The 17,454-nt window shown below is 41.0% G+C and overlaps 1 protein-coding gene across 3 annotated transcripts in view; it reads left to right on the forward strand.

Annotated features, from left to right (window-relative positions):
* Positions 1-17,454, forward strand: part of mybpc2 (myosin binding protein C, fast type) — a 65,299-nt gene that overhangs the window by 9,434 nt on the left and 38,411 nt on the right. The gene's annotated exons all lie outside the window — the stretch shown is intronic.

Raw genomic sequence — 17,454 nt, forward strand, 5'->3', positions numbered from 1 at the left:
GTGAGGCCGCGCTTCGGCATCAGGCTCCAGCAGTTACCAAACGGGTTTAAAGGGAAACGTGCTCACTTTGTAACCAGAAAAGCCACAACGCAAATAGCAACTGTACGCCTTTTTTTGGCCTTTGCTTTGTGGTAAGAGAGTGTGTGCTCAAGATTCAAATGTTTGGCTTAGTCTGACTACTTCGACTTAACTGCCTGAGCAAACAGGAGATGAGTGCAGCAGCAGAGGAAGACAGGGAAATGTCAGGAGAGAAGAATAAAGTGCATTCCACCGAGGTTCCCCTTCAAAAGCAAGCGTTTGTAAGCTGGGCGGAGAGAACCAGGCAGACAGCACTCTTTAGATAGTTGTTAGAAAGAGTTGAAAAAGCTTCAAATTTTTTTGAGTCTTATTGAAAGAAACTGACTGATTAAAAAAAAAAGTACACTGATACCAAAAGCAGGAGGTGTACATAAATCTGTGAGTATGTTGAATATGTTTGCAAAAGGGGGCATGGGCAATTTGAGCATATCTGGAAATAGTTCTGGAGCTGCTTATGCTGAAAATATCATTCGGTTAAGAACTCAGTTATTTAGATACATTTGGTTGGGTGAATTATGAGATGAATCCACATTTCTAGCCAAATACGAGCCAGAGGTAGTCCAACTGTTTTGTCTAAGCATCAGGTTACCATGCCTATGTCTCCTCTAAAGCCTTCTGCTTCAAGTTACATCAGGTTGTTGGTGGATTTAATAGTTAGAGAGGCAGATGTTTGTCCTGTAAAGTGGTCAAGAAACTTTAGGACCAATTTGGTCCAGATCTGACTTCAATTCTTCTAGAATGAAAAATCAAAATGCTGAAAATGCCTCTCAGTAATCATGTATCTTCTTTCTCTTTCGGCTTTTCCCATCAGGGGTCGCCACAGCGAATCATCCTTTTCCACCTCACTCTATCATGAACATCTTCTACCCTAACGTTAGCCAACTTCATGTCCTCTGTTAAGACATCCATATACCTCCTCTTTGGCCGTCCTCTTGCCCTCCTGCCAGGCAGCTCCATCTCCAACATCCTTCTACCAATATATCCACTATCCCTCCTCTGAACATGTCCAAACCATCTCAGTCTGGCTTCTCTGACTTTGTCGCTAACACAGGCAACATGAGCCGTCCCTCTGATGTACTCGTTCCTTATCCTGTCTAACCTGGTCACTCCTAAGGAGAACCTCAACATCTTCATCTCCGCTACCTCCATCTCAGCCTCTTGTCTCTGTCTCATTGCTACCGTCTCTAACCCATAGAGCAGAGCTGGTCTCACCACTGTCTTGTACACCTTTCCTTTGAGTCTTGCTGGCACTCTTCTGTCACACAACACTCCTGACACTTTCCTCCAACCGCTCCAACCTGCCTGCACTCGCCTCTTCACCTCTTTTCCACACTCCCCATCACACTGAACTGTTGACCCCAAGTACTTAAACTCCTGCACCTTCTTCACCTCAGCCCCCTGTAACCTAACGCTTCTACCTTGATCCACCTCGTTCAGACACATGTATTCTGTCTTACTACGACTGACCTTCATGCCTCTTCTTTCCAGAGCAAACCTCCACCTCTCTAGCTGTTCCTCCACCTGCTCTCTACTCTCACTGCAAATTACAATGTCATCCGCAAACATCATTGTCCAGGGAGATTCTTGTCTTACCTCGTCTGTCAGCCTGTCCATCAGCATAGCAAACAAAAAAGGACTCAAAGCTGATCCTTGGTGTAGTCCCACCTCCACCTTGAACTCCTCTGTCTGACCTACAGCACATCTCACCACCGTCATACTTCTCTCATACATGTCCTGAACTACTCTGACATACTTCTCTGCCACTCCAGACGACCTCATACAGTACCACAGCTCCTCCCTCGGCACCCTGTCATACGCCTTCTCTAAATCTACGAACACACAATGCAGCTCCTTCTGACCTTCTCTGTACTTTTCCATCAACATTCTCAAAGCAAAAATGGCATCAGTGGTGCTCTTACGGGGCATGAAACCATACTGCTGCTCACAAATCTCCACCTTCTTCCTAAGCCTGGCTTCCACTACTCTTTCCCACAGCTTCATTGTGTGGCTCATCAACTTTATTCCTCTATAGTTGCTGCAGTTCTGCATGTCACCCTTGTTTTTAAAGATCGGGACCAGAACGCTTCTCCTCCATTCCTCAGGCATCTTCTCACTCTCTAAAATCCTATTGAACAACCTTGTTAGAAATTCCACTGCTGTCTCTCCTAGGCACTTCCATACCTCCACAGGTACGTCATCAGGACCAACGGCCTTTCCGCTCTTCATCCTTTTCAGAGCCTTCCTAACCTCATCCTTTCCAATCTCTGCTACTTCCTGCTCCACAACAACCACATCTTCCTCCCTTCTTTCCCTGTCATTTTCCTCGTTCATCAGCTCCTCAAAATACTCCTTCCATCTTTTCTGTACACTCTCCTGGGTTGTTAGCACCTTTCCATCTCTGTCCTTAATCACCCTTATCTGTTGCACGTCCTTCCCATCTCTGTCTCTCTGTCTGGCTAGCCTGTACAAGTCCTTCTCTCCTTCCTTTGTGTCTAACCTGTCATAAAGCTCATCGTAAGCTTTCTGTTTGGCCTTTGCCACCTCTCTCTTCACTCTACGCTGCGCTTCCTTGTACTCCTGTCTACCTTCCTCAGTCCTTTCTACATCCCACTTCCTTTTAGCCAACCTCTTCCTCTGGACGCATTCCTGTACTTCCTCATTCCACCACCAAGTCTCTTTACCGTCTTTCCTCTTTCCAGATGACACACCTAGCACCTTCCTACCTGTTTCCCTGATAATCTCTGCTGTAGTTTCCCAGTCCTCTGGAAGCTCATCCTGACCACCCAGGACCTGCCTCAACTTCTGCCTAAATTCCTCACAAGTTTCTTCATTCTGGAGCTTCCACCACTTGGTCTTCTTTTCTGTTTTCCCTCTCTTCTTCTTCCTGACCTCCAGAGTCATCTTACACACCACCATGCGGTGCTGTCTGGCTACACTCTCTCCTACCACCACTTTGCAGTCATTAACCTCTCTCAAATGACCTCGTCTACATAGGATGTAGTCCACCTGAGTACTCCTACCTCCACTTCTGTATGTCACTCTATGTTCCTCTCTCTTCTGGAAGTAAGTGTTGACTACAGCCATTTCCATCCTCTTCGCAAAGTCCACCACCATCTGTCCCTCCAGATTCCTTTCCTTCACACCAAACCTGCCCATCACCTCCTCATCACCTCTGTTGCCCTCACCAACATGCCCATTAAAGTCTGCTCCAATAACAACTCTCTCTCCTCTGGGAAAACTCTCTATGACCTCATCCAACTCACTCCAGAATCTCTCCTTCACTTCTAACTCACAGCCAACCTGTGGCGCATACCCACTGACTACATTCACCATCACCCCTTCAATTTCTAACTTTAGGCTCATCATCCTGTCTGAGACTCTTTTCACCTCTAGAACACTGTTTACAAACTCCCCCTTCAGAATCACTCCTACCCCGTTTCTCTTCCTATCAACACCATGATAGAAAAGTTTGTATCCTCCTCCAATACTACGTGCCTTGCTGCCCTTCCACCTTGTCTCCTGCACACACAGTACATCTACCTTCCTTCTCTCCATCATGTCTGCCAGCTCTCTGCCTTTCCCTGTCATTGTGCCAACGTTAAGAGTCCCTATTCTCAAACCTATGTTCCTGCCTTTTCCCTTCTCTCTCTGGCCACGGACCCTTCTGCCTCCCCTCTTTCTTCCACCAACAGTAGTCAAATTTCCACTGACACCCTGTAGGTTAACAGCATCGGTGGCGGTCGTTGTTAACCCGGGCCTCGACCGATCCGGTATGTCTAAAGTGTTGTGGATGATTCGCATGGTTATTTTGGCAATTTTTACGCCGGATGCCCTTCCTGACGCAACCCTCTCTATTTATCCGGGCTTGGGACCGGCACAGAAGTTACTGGCTTGCAACCCCTGTGGCTAGATTATGATGATATAGATGTATGCAGCTGCTAAACCTTTTTCATCTGTACGTTTGAAGTTTGTCCGTTATGCCTAATTCCATATTATTGCAGACTTTGAAGCTTCAGGAGTGAATCCTACAAAGATTTAACGCTGATCATCTTTTAATCTATTGTCAAAGTGTTCCCAGTGGTCTTTTAATTAGGATTATTTTCAAAAAACCAAAACATAGTTTCTGCAGGGCAGCAGGAGTTCATCAGAAATTTATCTCTGAGTTGTGGGCGGGACTGTTAGTACATATTAACCCCGCCCCTCACTTCCTGTCAACCATCTGTTTACACTCTCTCCCACGAGCTTACAGCCCCTCACACCCTTTACTGGTGCAAAAACAATGGCGAACAATATTGGAGAAATTCTGAGCCAGATTCCGGCTCAGTCGAGGAAACGAAAAAAGGTACATGGATCTATTTGTCTGTAAGTGGATGCATCAGAATGGAGTGAATTGTGTATTTTCCACATCAAAAATAAGCTATTTTTGATTTTGATTTTGAGTCATAACAATCTGAACAAACATTTACTCAAAAAATTATCTTTTTTAGCAAACCTTTCTTTATATAACATGTCCTCCATAATCAGAAAAATGCCACAAGAACATATTAAAAACCACCATTTTCATCTGAGCGAGTCTAAGTGTACCCAAAAACATTCCTCACACCATGACACCACTACCACCATCCCCAGCTGTTGCTCTAAATTAGGAAGAATCCGTAATTTAGTTGTTGTAAAGCGTTAGATTTCTGTTTCTATAAAACTACTACCTAAGTCATCTCAACAATAAAGATGAGCAAGGTCGACAGTGTTTGGCTAAATAGCAGAACGTGTTCATCAAAAAATGCTGATTGCAGGTTTCAACAGGTGCAACAAACTGTTGATGCAAATCTGTCTAAGATTTTCTTCAGACAAACCTGCCAAACATTGCAAAACAGTCAAAACTACGGTGGCCCAGAAGGGTCGCAACACAACACATTAACTTAACACACAACACATTAACTTTACACACAACACATTAACTTAACACAAAACACATTAACTTTACACACAACACATTAACTTAACACACAACACATTAACTTTACACACAACACATTAACTTAACACAACAACACATTAACTCACAACACAACACATTAACTCACAACACAACACAATAATTCACAACACAACACATTAACTCACAACACAACACAATAACTCACAACACAACACATTAACTCACAACAAAACACATTAACTCACAACACAACACAATAACTCACAACACAACACATTAACTCACAACACAACACATTAACTCACAACACAATAACTCACAACACAACACTTTAACTCACAACACAACACAATAACTCACAACGGAAGTAAAGCTGCAATGGAAGTGCTTTTATTCTGAAATTTCCACTGGGCTGAGTGGCTAACTGCCTAACAGAAAGTAACGTCACAGTGAGCTGTGGAGGGAGCATGATTTTCTACAAGAGAAGCTACACAATGTTAACGCAAACTCCTCCGCGCTGCACTCGCACCCCTCTCTGTCGCTGCACGTGCTCCGCTCCGTTCTTCAGCCCCCTCCTCTCACACTCACGGTCCCCAACACCCCCCACCCACCCACACACCCTCCCAGTCCCTGCACGGGGTCCTCTCCTTTCTTCCGCTCCCTCTTCCTCTTCCTCTCACACACGCACGCGGTCCCCAACACTTGACACGACAAATGTGGAGAGATCGCACTGTCAGGCTTTAATGAACACAATTTCTAAGAGGCGGGGCGTTGCACTCCCCCAGCAACAGGTTAGATGAGAGCCCGGTCCAATAAGCTCTGCCGTTCAACGAGCTTCAGTAGAACTCCAAAAGCCACATGGCCTAACGTAGGCCGCTATTATATATTCATGAGTGGGAAAAAACCCGCTGAACCGACCTTAAAACCGCACAAATTATGCATTTTTGACCGCAAATTTACACCCAAAACCGCCCAATCTGGCAACGGTGCAGCTAGCTTCTCTTGTAGAAAATCATGCTCCCTCCACAGCTCACTGTGACGTTACTTTCTGTTAGGCAGTTAGCCACTCAGCCCAGTGGAAATTTCACAATAAAAGCACTTTCATTGCAGCTTTACTTCCGTTGTGAGTTAATGTGTTGTGAGTTATTGTGTTGTGTTGTGAGTTAATGTGTTGTGTTGTGAGTTATTGTGTTGTGTTGTGAGTTAATGTGTTGTGTTGTGAGTTAATGTGTTGTGTTGTGAGTTAATGTGTTGTGTTGTGAGTTAATGTGTTGTGAGTTAATGTGTTGTGTTGTGAGTTAATGTGTTGTTTTGTGAGTTATTGTGTTGTGTTGTGAGTTAATGTGTTGTGTTGTGAGTTAATGTGTTGTGTGTAAAGTTAATGTGTTGTGTGTTAAGTTAATGTGTTGTGTGTAAAGTTAATGCGTTGTGTGTAAAGTTAATGTGTTGTGTGTAAAGTTAATCTGTTGTGTTGTGACCCTTCTGGGCCACCGTACAAAACATCCAAACACATATGTTTGTTGGCAGAGGACTACACCTCACCACATGAAAAATATGAAAGTAGAATCTGCAGAATCAACTTTATATTATTATTTTTCTTCCTTGATGCTTTTGACTGAATAGCTTTAAGGTGAAGAATGCATGATTTTTTTTTTAGTTTAATAAAGTTTACGGAAACTGAAATATAAATATAAAAGGGGGAGAGGGTTTGAATTCTGCATGTGCTTTGCACTGATCAGAGAAGATGGTGGATTTATTGGCAGTCACCAGGTCAACAAAACACTGGGTTAAGGAATTCTCTGTCAACAAGCATCTCACAAAGCAGTTATATTATATATAAATGGTGTGGCCAGAGTCTCATCACCTCCACTAAAGAAGCCAATTCTCCCGATACTTGAACTCTGCTGGCCTGTTTCATTGTTCTTCTATCTCAAAGCCTTTATCTCTTTACTCTCTATTCTGCTCAGCTCTTTTTTTTTCCTGAGAAAAGTGGAATCAGATTAAAGTAGGACCAAGACATTTTGAGACAAAAAGTGCTGAGAGGAATGAGGAACGACAGAGAGGTTTTGCATGTAGAAATATTTGAAACAAATAGAAGCAGACGGCTGTGGAGTAAATTATTTTGAGCGGAGGAGCTGGTCAGGAAAGCGTGGACGGTAATGGGAGCGTCGACAGATCCTCACTGACAGTGTTTATCAGCTGTGCATTAGCTTCAGCTTGGAGTTTCAGGGGTCGCAGTTGCTCTGCTGGTGACTCAGTGGCTTATTCAGCTTTCAGCACAGGCCTGTGATAGTGGAAGTGGCAACAACATCGTGAGGGTATAAGGTTGTTTGTTGTTAATTAAAGAAGAAGCAGATGCATTGAAGCCATCTTGGTCAAATCTTCCACAGTCTGTTTGTACAAGCCTGTTAAAGTTACTATTTTGGCTTTATTTCAACAAAAGTGATTCACACGTTTGGATGTCTTTATCTACGTACTCCCTCTTATGCCCACCAACCACCACCACAATGCATAATTCCATCCATCCATCCATCCATCCATCCATCCATCCATCCATCCATCCATCCATCCATCCATCCATCCATCCATCCATCCATCCATCCATCCATCCATCCATCCATCCATCCATCCATCCATCCATCCATCCATCCATCCATCCATCCATCCATCCTAGTCTCCAGCGTGTTATGGGTCTTCGCCTGGTCCTCCGTCCAGTGGAACTTTTCCCGGAATACCTCCCCAGGGAGGCATCCAGGAGGCATCTGGATCACTTCAACTGCTCCTCTTAAAGTAGAACAGTTAACCACGAACCACCGCCTGAATGTGTCGGAACGGTGTGAGAGCTTGAATGATCCCAGGAGCTAAGCTGTCCTGGGCTTATGCCCTTTCAGGGTCTCCCATGGGAGACAGGTCCTAGCCCGACAAAGAGTGGTTCATAACCCCCTTTATGAGCCGTAGCCATCAAGATCATGTTACGTTACTGGATTGGTGTTTCCGGGGTCCGACTCTGGGGCCAGGTCTGGGTTGGCCTGATGATCAGGGAGGTCCTGTGGGATGATGTGGGATCTGTCTGTTGTGGGCCCACCACCTGCAAGAGACCTTAAAAGTGGTGCAAAATGGTTTGGGTGCCCAAACTCCAGTCATGGAACTTGCCTTTTTTATTTCATGACCCCAACAAATGTAACTTCCTATAAATGTATTTAAAAAAAAACACCTGACCCACCAGCTGAGAGTCTTAGATTTTATGTATCTATGTTACAATCCTTCCGGATTCGCTTTAAATTTGAGAGAAGATGGGAATAATGTAAATGAAGTGAAACAAGTTTATTTCTAACCAGAAGAATTCACTCTTGGCTGGGAAGGAAAACCATTGCAAACATTTCAATCGCCGCCATCTGTATCTGGGTAAGTGGGTGACCGTTGGGATGGTAGTTTTGTTTGAGAAATGTTAAAAAAAAAAAAAACTTCAAGGACTATATTAGCTCTTACATTTTCCTTTTTTTTGACAGTTTCTCTTCAGTCATGAAGGGCAGAGTTCATTTAAAAAGCATTTCCCCCATTTATGGACGACAGAAATGTAAAGTTGGAGTGTTTGCTATGACAACATTATTACTATTATACGAATAAATGCCATTTGCACCTAGCCTGAGTTGTGTTAAATGTCCGATGTTTGATTCAATCAAATGAGAAGGTTGAGTTGAAGTTTGGCCTTTCAATACTGGGTTTCAACGTTACATATTACTACGGTAAATGTAAAATGTGATGATTACAATATAGTTTAGGATTTTTATTTGCGCTGAAGTCTCACGGAAAACACGGCGGATGTTCTTAAAGGTGATGTTGCTGCAGACGTGTGTGAAAGTGCACAATCACACAGGAGGATTTCTGCAGCTTCAGCATTCAAGCAAGAAAACTGCAGCGTCCTGCATCATTTACACTCAATTTCCATACATTCACAATCTTCTCTTGTCCCAATTGAATCGGTTTGTTCAAAAGGGGCCCAAGTCCAAGAGGTTCGTTTTTCCAGGAAATGATTTTAATTGCATAGCTTAAAGGGAGGCTACACCAAATGACTAATACTTTACCCAAATTTAGCACCAGTTCATAGCTTACGAATGCTATAATATGAAGCAACTCACTTTTATCATTTCAGAGGACTAGCAAACTAAAGTCTCTGGACTTGGGCCCTTCTTGAATTAAATAGGGGCACTGCCATATTGGATAACTAGTGCTGCAAAACCCATGCAAAAAAGCAAAACCCATGCAAGAAAGTCCCAAGTCCAGGACTTTAGCACTTAATGCATATTAAATGTCAAGCCTAGTCAATACATTACAACGGACTTGGGACTTTTTTGCACATAATCAGATAGCTTTTCCCTTGAAGACCATAGAACATATAATATCTCTATTTTGAAAAATTGTGGACTTGGGCCCCTTTTGAACTAACCGCTTCAATTGGAGCTGCATACGTAAAAGTGAGCATTGGTCAAAGCTTTCAGATCTTCTCTGCCTGGTATTTCTCCGCGATGTGCAAAAATTAGCAGTTTTCTCTCAACTCATCTGCGTAAAATGTTACACCTGGGATGTGCAGAGAGAGAAAAAAATAACATCTCCAAAGCAGGTGCCAGACATTTTTGCTTCACTGCAAAGCACCTAAATGGAGTAAAAATAGGAAACACAGAGCAGAGCAAGGCTTATAAATTAGATATGAAAGTAAGCTCCTGATATCATGGATAAAATCCCTGTCTAACCATGCATAAAGGAGCTGGCAGTGACCTTGAGGGTCTAAAAATCTTTTGTGGAAACTCCTTTTAGTGCATGAAGACCGTTGCTGGGGGAAATTGATGAAATTTATGAGTCTCCCCACCTCATCTTTTGCAGCTTCAATGCCTTATTTTCACTTTCTCTATACCTACGAGTCTTCATCGCTAAGTTTTCAAGTTTGGTCTACCTGAAAACGAATAACTAGTTAAAAATAAATTAGCAAGTCTAATCTCCCCCTGCACCTGAGAGGGTTTTTCCAGTTCAACTTGAGACTGAAATATTTGTTTTATTCATTGTGCAGGAGAGCTTTCTCTGCAGAATTTGCATCAGCCGCACTGACAGCTTTAATCTGTGCTGTGAAGGTTGTTCCAGATGTCACACTGCATATAGTACATCCAAGCAGACTCCACTGAACCAAAACTCTCATTTCAAATCTTATATTGGTGTGCAGCCACTCCACTTGTAATATGTCAAGCTCCGAACGAGAATTATGCCAATTGAAACATCCAAGAAAGTAATCTCATACTCATCTTTCTCCTCTTCTTCATACTGGTCGCGTCGGTGTGTCATTAGGCGTTGGAGCTGGGTGAGAGGAGATGGAAGGACGCGCTCGCTGAATAAGATCAAATTGTCCTCACACCTTTATACGATTCTTTGAAATAAAAATCAACTGAAAATGTGAAAAAGGTTCGGTTAGAAGCAGCAGCGTTTTTGGAGTGCGCTTTCTGGGCAGATACAGTTAAAGCACAGAGCTTTATTAGCATTTATGAGCCCTCTTTGATGTGTAATTTCTCCCTCGGAGGCTGTTTTATTCCGATTGTATAAGTGAGACACCAGTGGCGACATTTCAGTTGCAAATACTTTTTATGTGATATTATCCTTTAAAAATGTCGGAAATCCGCGTGAGGCTGTTTCCATGGCAATTTCATGGCATTTGTTTAACGCCCCGGTTTCCCCAGAGGATGGTTTGTAAAAATCAAACCCTCTTTTTCTTTCGCATCGCCAAGAGAGAGATCAAATCCTGTGAGAGGTGACATCAACGGCTGAGGAAAACTGGAATCTTCCTCTCATTTACAGTAAGAGGAGGACTGATGGTTCAGCAGGAACCCAAAGAAACTTTTTACTGCTCCATGATCCTCTCCGAGATTGGAGTGCTGACAGGGGCATTAAGAGATTGTGGCCTGAAAAACAAACCTTCTCCAAAATAGAAGCGTTATCTCCCCCTCGCCCATAGTGTGGTGTGCCGGCCCAGATCTTCAGATGAGTGCCAAGGCCGAGCCTTGATATCTTAGCCGTTCTGCTAAGAGGGCCCATGGGACGTGCTGCAGCTCCAGTTGGAGCTTGCTGTTAGTGGTTTGGAGAGTTGATAGCTGTTGAGATGATGTCCTCGTCCATTTCTGTCACGTAATAAACCTCGCCGCTTCAGCTGCAAAGCAAGGAAGGGGTATTTTTTAACCAATGAGAGTGCAGTCCTGTGAAATTATTGAAATGTAGGGTTGTGGACGCCAGCAAAGCTAAATTATTTCTGTGCAGCTGTGTGCTTTAGTTTGTCTGGCAGTCAAAAATTCATGCCTAATCTGCCATCTCATTAAGACACCCTTGAGCCTCTAAAGTAACCTAGATTTGATATCCTGGAACTTTGATGCGGTTATCCTATCAAAATCATTTTTATCTCCAGGCTGACCCTTTCAGAACATTTTAAGCTCGATTATTATTACTCATAATCTCAGAAAAACCTCCTTATATTCATCTGTGTGTGAAGCTGGCTCATTTGAATCAAGCAAAGATCCCCTGTTAGACTCCAGTTCTTTTGCCAGAGGCAATCCCAGCAGAAACCAAGACGAGGTGCTTTCTCTGTGCGCCCTCTTTCAAACGTATGTAGCTCTGCTTTGCAATTAAACATTTCTACCTAAAAAAACATGTCTATAACATGACTATTTGCAGGGATTATTTGTAAACCTCTCCAAAAATACTGTTCAGAAAACATCTTCAAGAAAAAGCCCAGTGTTTTGGGTAAGAGCGCCTTCAGTTATGCAACCTGATGATTATTAGTTATAACTGCCGGAGGATTCAGATCACAAGACTTATTTTTTTATTTTTTTATGACTGTGCAAGCGCTGAGCTGCTGTTGCTGGATGATATGAAAAATGAGGGTTCAGAAATTAATTTACATAATTGTTGTTTAATTGCTGAAGCCGGCGGAGATAAGGCGCCAGCAGCCCCTGCTGGTAAGCACCTCATCTGAGCCCTGTAAGCGGTGCTGAAAGGGCTGAGGCTCATTTTTGAGTCATGCAGACAGCATTCACTTACAGAGCTCAGAAAAACTAATATTTACGGAAAGGAGACATATATTTTTTGATGCGCATGCATTTTTACCCCCCCATTTTCAAGCAAGAAAGGTGAAAAAAAAAACTCCTCCTCTTCCTTCCCATCCTCACAATAAAGAGCGTCTGAGATAGAAAAGGACAAAGACTGATGAGACAAAGAAAGAAGTGCTGGACTTATCATCAGAGAGGAGATGCAGGATTTATAGATGCACATGTAGACACATGCACACACACACACATAGCTGAGCTAATTCTCATTGTCCAAATGTAATTTATTGTGCATAAAAGTTAGATATCAAAGTATATTGGCGGCTAAAATCAAGAGCAGAAGGTGCTTCATTTATAGTTAAGCACTCCTGCTGTATGGAGTCTATTTATGTGACTGAACTATTTTAGCTGCAACACATACAGTATAATCCTGTTAATTCACATGGCGAAAGCAAAAGACTGTTTGTCCTTCAGCCAAAGTGCAATCGTCTTAAGGAAAGTAGCTCCACAAAGACAGTCCACATGGAACCTGCTGACCATTTATTTCTGTTGCATCGCCACGTTTGCTTGTTCTGGTTGCCGCCAGGTCAAAGTGCCAGAATAATCAGTCAAAATGTCGCCACAATTTAGATGTGGCATCAAACAGCTGCGGCATTTTTGCCTCTGTCAGTTAAGGGTAGTGTGTGTGTTTTTTTCTTTTTCTTTTTTACTTTGAAGCATAATGCAATCCAGCCAGAAGGCCCATGTTAAAGGGCACCTGTCTTCAGCGAGCTCCACATGACTGCAGCGATGTTCTCACGGGCTATGAAACCACATTTGAAAGGTGAAGCTTGTCATCGGGACAAAAGACATTTATCTTATGACTCGGCTGTAAAATATGTCAGAAAGGAAAAGCAATTTTCTATGGACGGACTCGCGTTTTATACAAGTGTGACACTGCAAACTGCTTGAATCTTGCAAAGATTTAAAACGTTGTTTTTAGACTTTCAAGATATTTTACAAGGTTTCGGGCTGATTTGAATTCTCTCTGCTCTACATTTCTGAAAATCAGCACAGTCAAGAAAGCTTTGTCTCATAAGAGCTAGGGTCTAGATGCAAGGAAATAATCATTAAATTGACTCAAAATCCTTTTGCTCAATACTCTTGAAAACAAAAAACTTAATTTAAGACTAAAAAAAATCGAATGCACTGTAAGGATGTTGTCTTAAAGTTTGATACATGTCGAAAAGTTAGACTGGGATTTGTTGCCATTATTTTGGAAACAAAAATCTAGATTTATATTCTAAGAATAGGTGCTAGTTTAACAATTTATAAGGATTTATTAAGATTTTACTGATATTTTGTTCACATTTTGTTCTGAAATCAGTCATTTTCATTTAATGCAAACCATTTATGTAGAACCACCAAAAAAAAGAAAAGAAAATATGTATTTCTGGGCTGTATAACATTTCTATCTAACTATTTTTCCTTTGATGTTTGTGTGAAACTCCTAGTTTGATCAAATTGAAATTTGAAACTCAAAGACAGATAATTGTATTACTTTTCTTTAAAAAGTTTATTGTTCTTGTCTTATTTTCAGGCAGTGTAAGAAAGAAGAATGACAGTTTTGGTTCTAAATCTCCTGGACTTCTTCAGTTTGTCCTATTAAGATAACTTTCTCCTTTTCTTTTCAATAAATCTGACATTTGAGAATAAATGTTTATTTTTCTTACTTCTCTTTTTTGAAACACTTAAACAATTAAAATTTAGATGCTACTGCAAAAACCCCAAAATGTCTTTAAGTATTTTTGTCCAGTTTCTAGAGTTTGTGCTTTATTGCACTTAATATAAGACAAATTTAAATTACAAGTAACTTTTCAGTCAAATCTAACAATTTTTTCAAGGACAACTAATCTTCAATCTCTTATTCGGTCATCAAATCTTTAAAACATCTTTTTTAAAGCAATATCTCTAATGAAATTGTTATTATTTTTTTTCACATAAAGTTTTTTTGTGTGATTGGTGAGTGGTCTTGTTTCATGAAATTAACTTCCTTCCTGGACACTGGAAAGATGCTGTTTTTTTGCAAACATGCCTGTCTTCAGAAATGCTATTTCACATTAACAAAAATAAGTGTTTTCACTTTCAAGAATTAATTTTGACTTTAAAAGGACTGGACATCACAGCCTCTCATAAGAAATCCCACTGAAACAAATTATCTTAAAATGACAAATGTTTTCACCTAAAACATGCAAAAAACATCTTGGATTTTCTATTCTTAAATTGTTTAATCGAGGACATTTTTCCCAGAGAAAAGGCTGCTGATCTTTGAAAGATTTTTCTTCATGACACAAATCCCTTTCCAGGACTGTAAATCCTAGATAAAAGGTAAAATAAAGAAAAATCAGACAGCTCTCAGGGAGGCATGGTGGTGGCACCATTATGGTCTGGAGTGCAATATGAAATTTTTACTGCAAAAACAGGAACCTTAAAAATAAGTAAAAAATCGTTAATATGTAAAAAAAATTCTTAAATAAGCAAAAACAAAATCTGACAATGGAGTGAAATAAAGTAGGTTTTACAGAGAATTCTAAGTTTAAGAAAATTCTTAGACTTATTTTTTAAATTTAAGATTATTTTGCTATTGAAAAACTTTCCCTATAAGATTATTTTTCTTTTTCGAGACAACTTTTTATACAAGGGTGTTTTTTACTTTCCTAAGACTGAAGTGTGCAAAATCTTGGTAAGACAAGTTTTGAATTTTTTTTGTTTGCAAATTATAACAACAAGAGTGCTTAATACTGGGAACGTGTCTTTTAAGAGCCAAGTTATTCAAAAACAACATAAAAATGATCATTTATTGATTAACACTAACAAATTCAGCTGCTTAACAGTTTTTTAAAGTTTACGTTTTATTCGCATTGCAAAATTTTGCTCCCAGCAATATCCATTTAGGTTTTTAAATGATTTATAGTCAGCAATCAAAAATTAATTCCTCTGAAAGTTTTCTAAACCTTGTTTCCGTGTATTTCTTGTGTTTTATCAAGTAACACCAAGTCAGTATCTACCTCCTTGAAGAGCTGGAGCACTCCAAGCTGCTCCGGTGATCCCATAACCCCCCCATGTAGGGCTGATGTGTTTGGAGTAAATTTTTCAGAGGCCGCATGTGCTCTGCAGCAGCTGTTTGCAGTGTACGAGTCAGGAGCTGTGAGTGTCTGCAGGTTTTCCAGCAACAAGTTCGAAATCTTCCTATTTCTGCTACACAGCCGCCTGAAAACTCAAATTGATCAAAGTTCATCCAAAACTGAAGGGTAGCGCACAAAACGGAGGGAGTTAGGGTGTTTGGAAAAAAGCGCCATCACCAGCAAGGAGCCGTTATGTCGGGTAAAATCCAGCAACAAAGTCTCGTTTTTATCAGAATTGTTTGAAGAAACGTCCTTTGATACATGCACGATCAAAAGACAAGTCCCTCACTGCAAAGGAGGAAGCTTAAAAATAGAAAACGAACACAAATCTTAAGAAGAAAATCACTAAAAAGTAGTAAAATTATCTGTCGATGCAGCAAGTCGTCTTTACTTAACAAGAAATCTTACGATGAGATGTCGAAATCCAAAACTCCACAAGCCTTCAAAAAGGAGAAAATTAGCTAAAAAAAGTTAACTGTTAGATAGAATTAATTCAAATAAATAAATAAGTTTTTTTTTCTTTGCCAGTTCCAAGTTTATATATATATATATATATATATATATATATATATATATATATATATATATATATATATATATATATATACATATATATATATATATATATATATATATATATATATATATATATTTTTAATGTACTTGATGAGATTTGACAGGAATCACCTTGGACTATGGTGTTTGCAGACGGTGTTGTCTGTTATGAGAGCAGGGAACAGGTGGAGGAGAAGCTAGAGAGGTGGAGGTTTGCTCCAGGAAGGAGAGGAATGAAGGTCACCTGCAGAAGACGGCGAACATGTCTGTGAATGAGAGGAACCCAAGTGGAAGAGTGAGGTTACAGAGAGGAGGTGGAGGATTTGAAGTATGTAGGGTCAACAGTCCAGAGGAATGGAGAGTGTGGAAAAGAAGTGAAGAAGCGAGCTCAGGCAGGTTGGAATGGGTGGAGAAAAGTGTCAGGTGTGATGTAGAAGAGTTTCAGCTCAAAGGAAAGGAAAGGTGTTGAAAACTGTGGTCAGAACAGCCAGGTTGTTCTGTCTGGAGACAGTGGCACAGAGGAAAAGTCAGTAAGCAGAGCTGGAGGCAGCAGAGATGGAGGTGCTGAGGTTCTCCTTGAGAAGGAGCAGGATGGATAGGATCAGGAATGAGGACATTGGAGGAACAGAATATGTTGGAGGTTTAGGAGATAAAGTCAGACTGAGATGTCCTGAGGAGATACAGTGAATAAATTGGTAGGAGTCTAGAGATGCCAAGCAAGAGGGCTAGAGGAAGACCAAAGAGGAGGTTTATGGATGCAGAAAAGGAAGACATGAAGGTAGCTGGTGCTGGAGGAGAGGATGCAGACGCCAGGGTTAGATGGAGGAAGCTGATTCGCTGTGGCAACCCCTGAAGGGAAAAGACGAAAGGAAAGGAAGAATAAGAAGAAGTGAAAATGACTCATTTTAGAAAAAAATTTGAACAAAATGGAAATATGATCTCAGTACAAGTTGGTCCATCTTAACACATTCATCGAAATATTAAAAACTAGCACTTATTCTCAGACCTTAAATCTATTTTTTTTGTTTCCAAAATAATGACAATCAGTGACAATCCATCTTGTCAACATTTTTTAGAACTTCTTTAAAACGGAACCACAAATCACAGAGGAATTTTGCTGCATGTTTCTCCAGAATTCCACTGTGATCAGTCATACCTGAAAAGAGGATGATTCTCACCAACCTTCCGAATTATCATTGATTCGTTCTTTCCCCCCCTAAATAATCTCGTGTTATTTATGCAGATTTTCATGAATCTAATTCCTAATTTCAACCAATAATTATAACAGATAAAACAAACCACACAGTTGCCTCACCGGTTTTGGTTGAATTATGCATCGACCAAAGCTCGGAAGTACTTCAAATCTATCTTTTTAGAGTTTTTGTGCTCACTTTAAAATTAGTTCAAGCTGAATAATTAACAGAAGTCGTGCAGCTGACGGTTAGTTGTGTGTTTTCACACAACCTTATTTGCACAAGCGCTGCTCCCATCAGCGGAAGTGCAGCCTGCAGTAGGTGGGAGCCCTGCTGTCAGTGTGTGCAGTTTAAACATGTTTCTCAGAGAATAGATGTGCTAGCCTTCATCTGATCTTTGTCAAACAGCTTTTCCATTTATCGGCACACCCACAGACCCGTATGCA

The sequence above is a fragment of the Oryzias latipes genome, chromosome 8 (genome assembly GCF_002234675.1).
Source record: "Oryzias latipes chromosome 8, ASM223467v1".
Lineage (NCBI taxonomy): Eukaryota > Metazoa > Chordata > Actinopteri > Beloniformes > Adrianichthyidae > Oryzias > Oryzias latipes.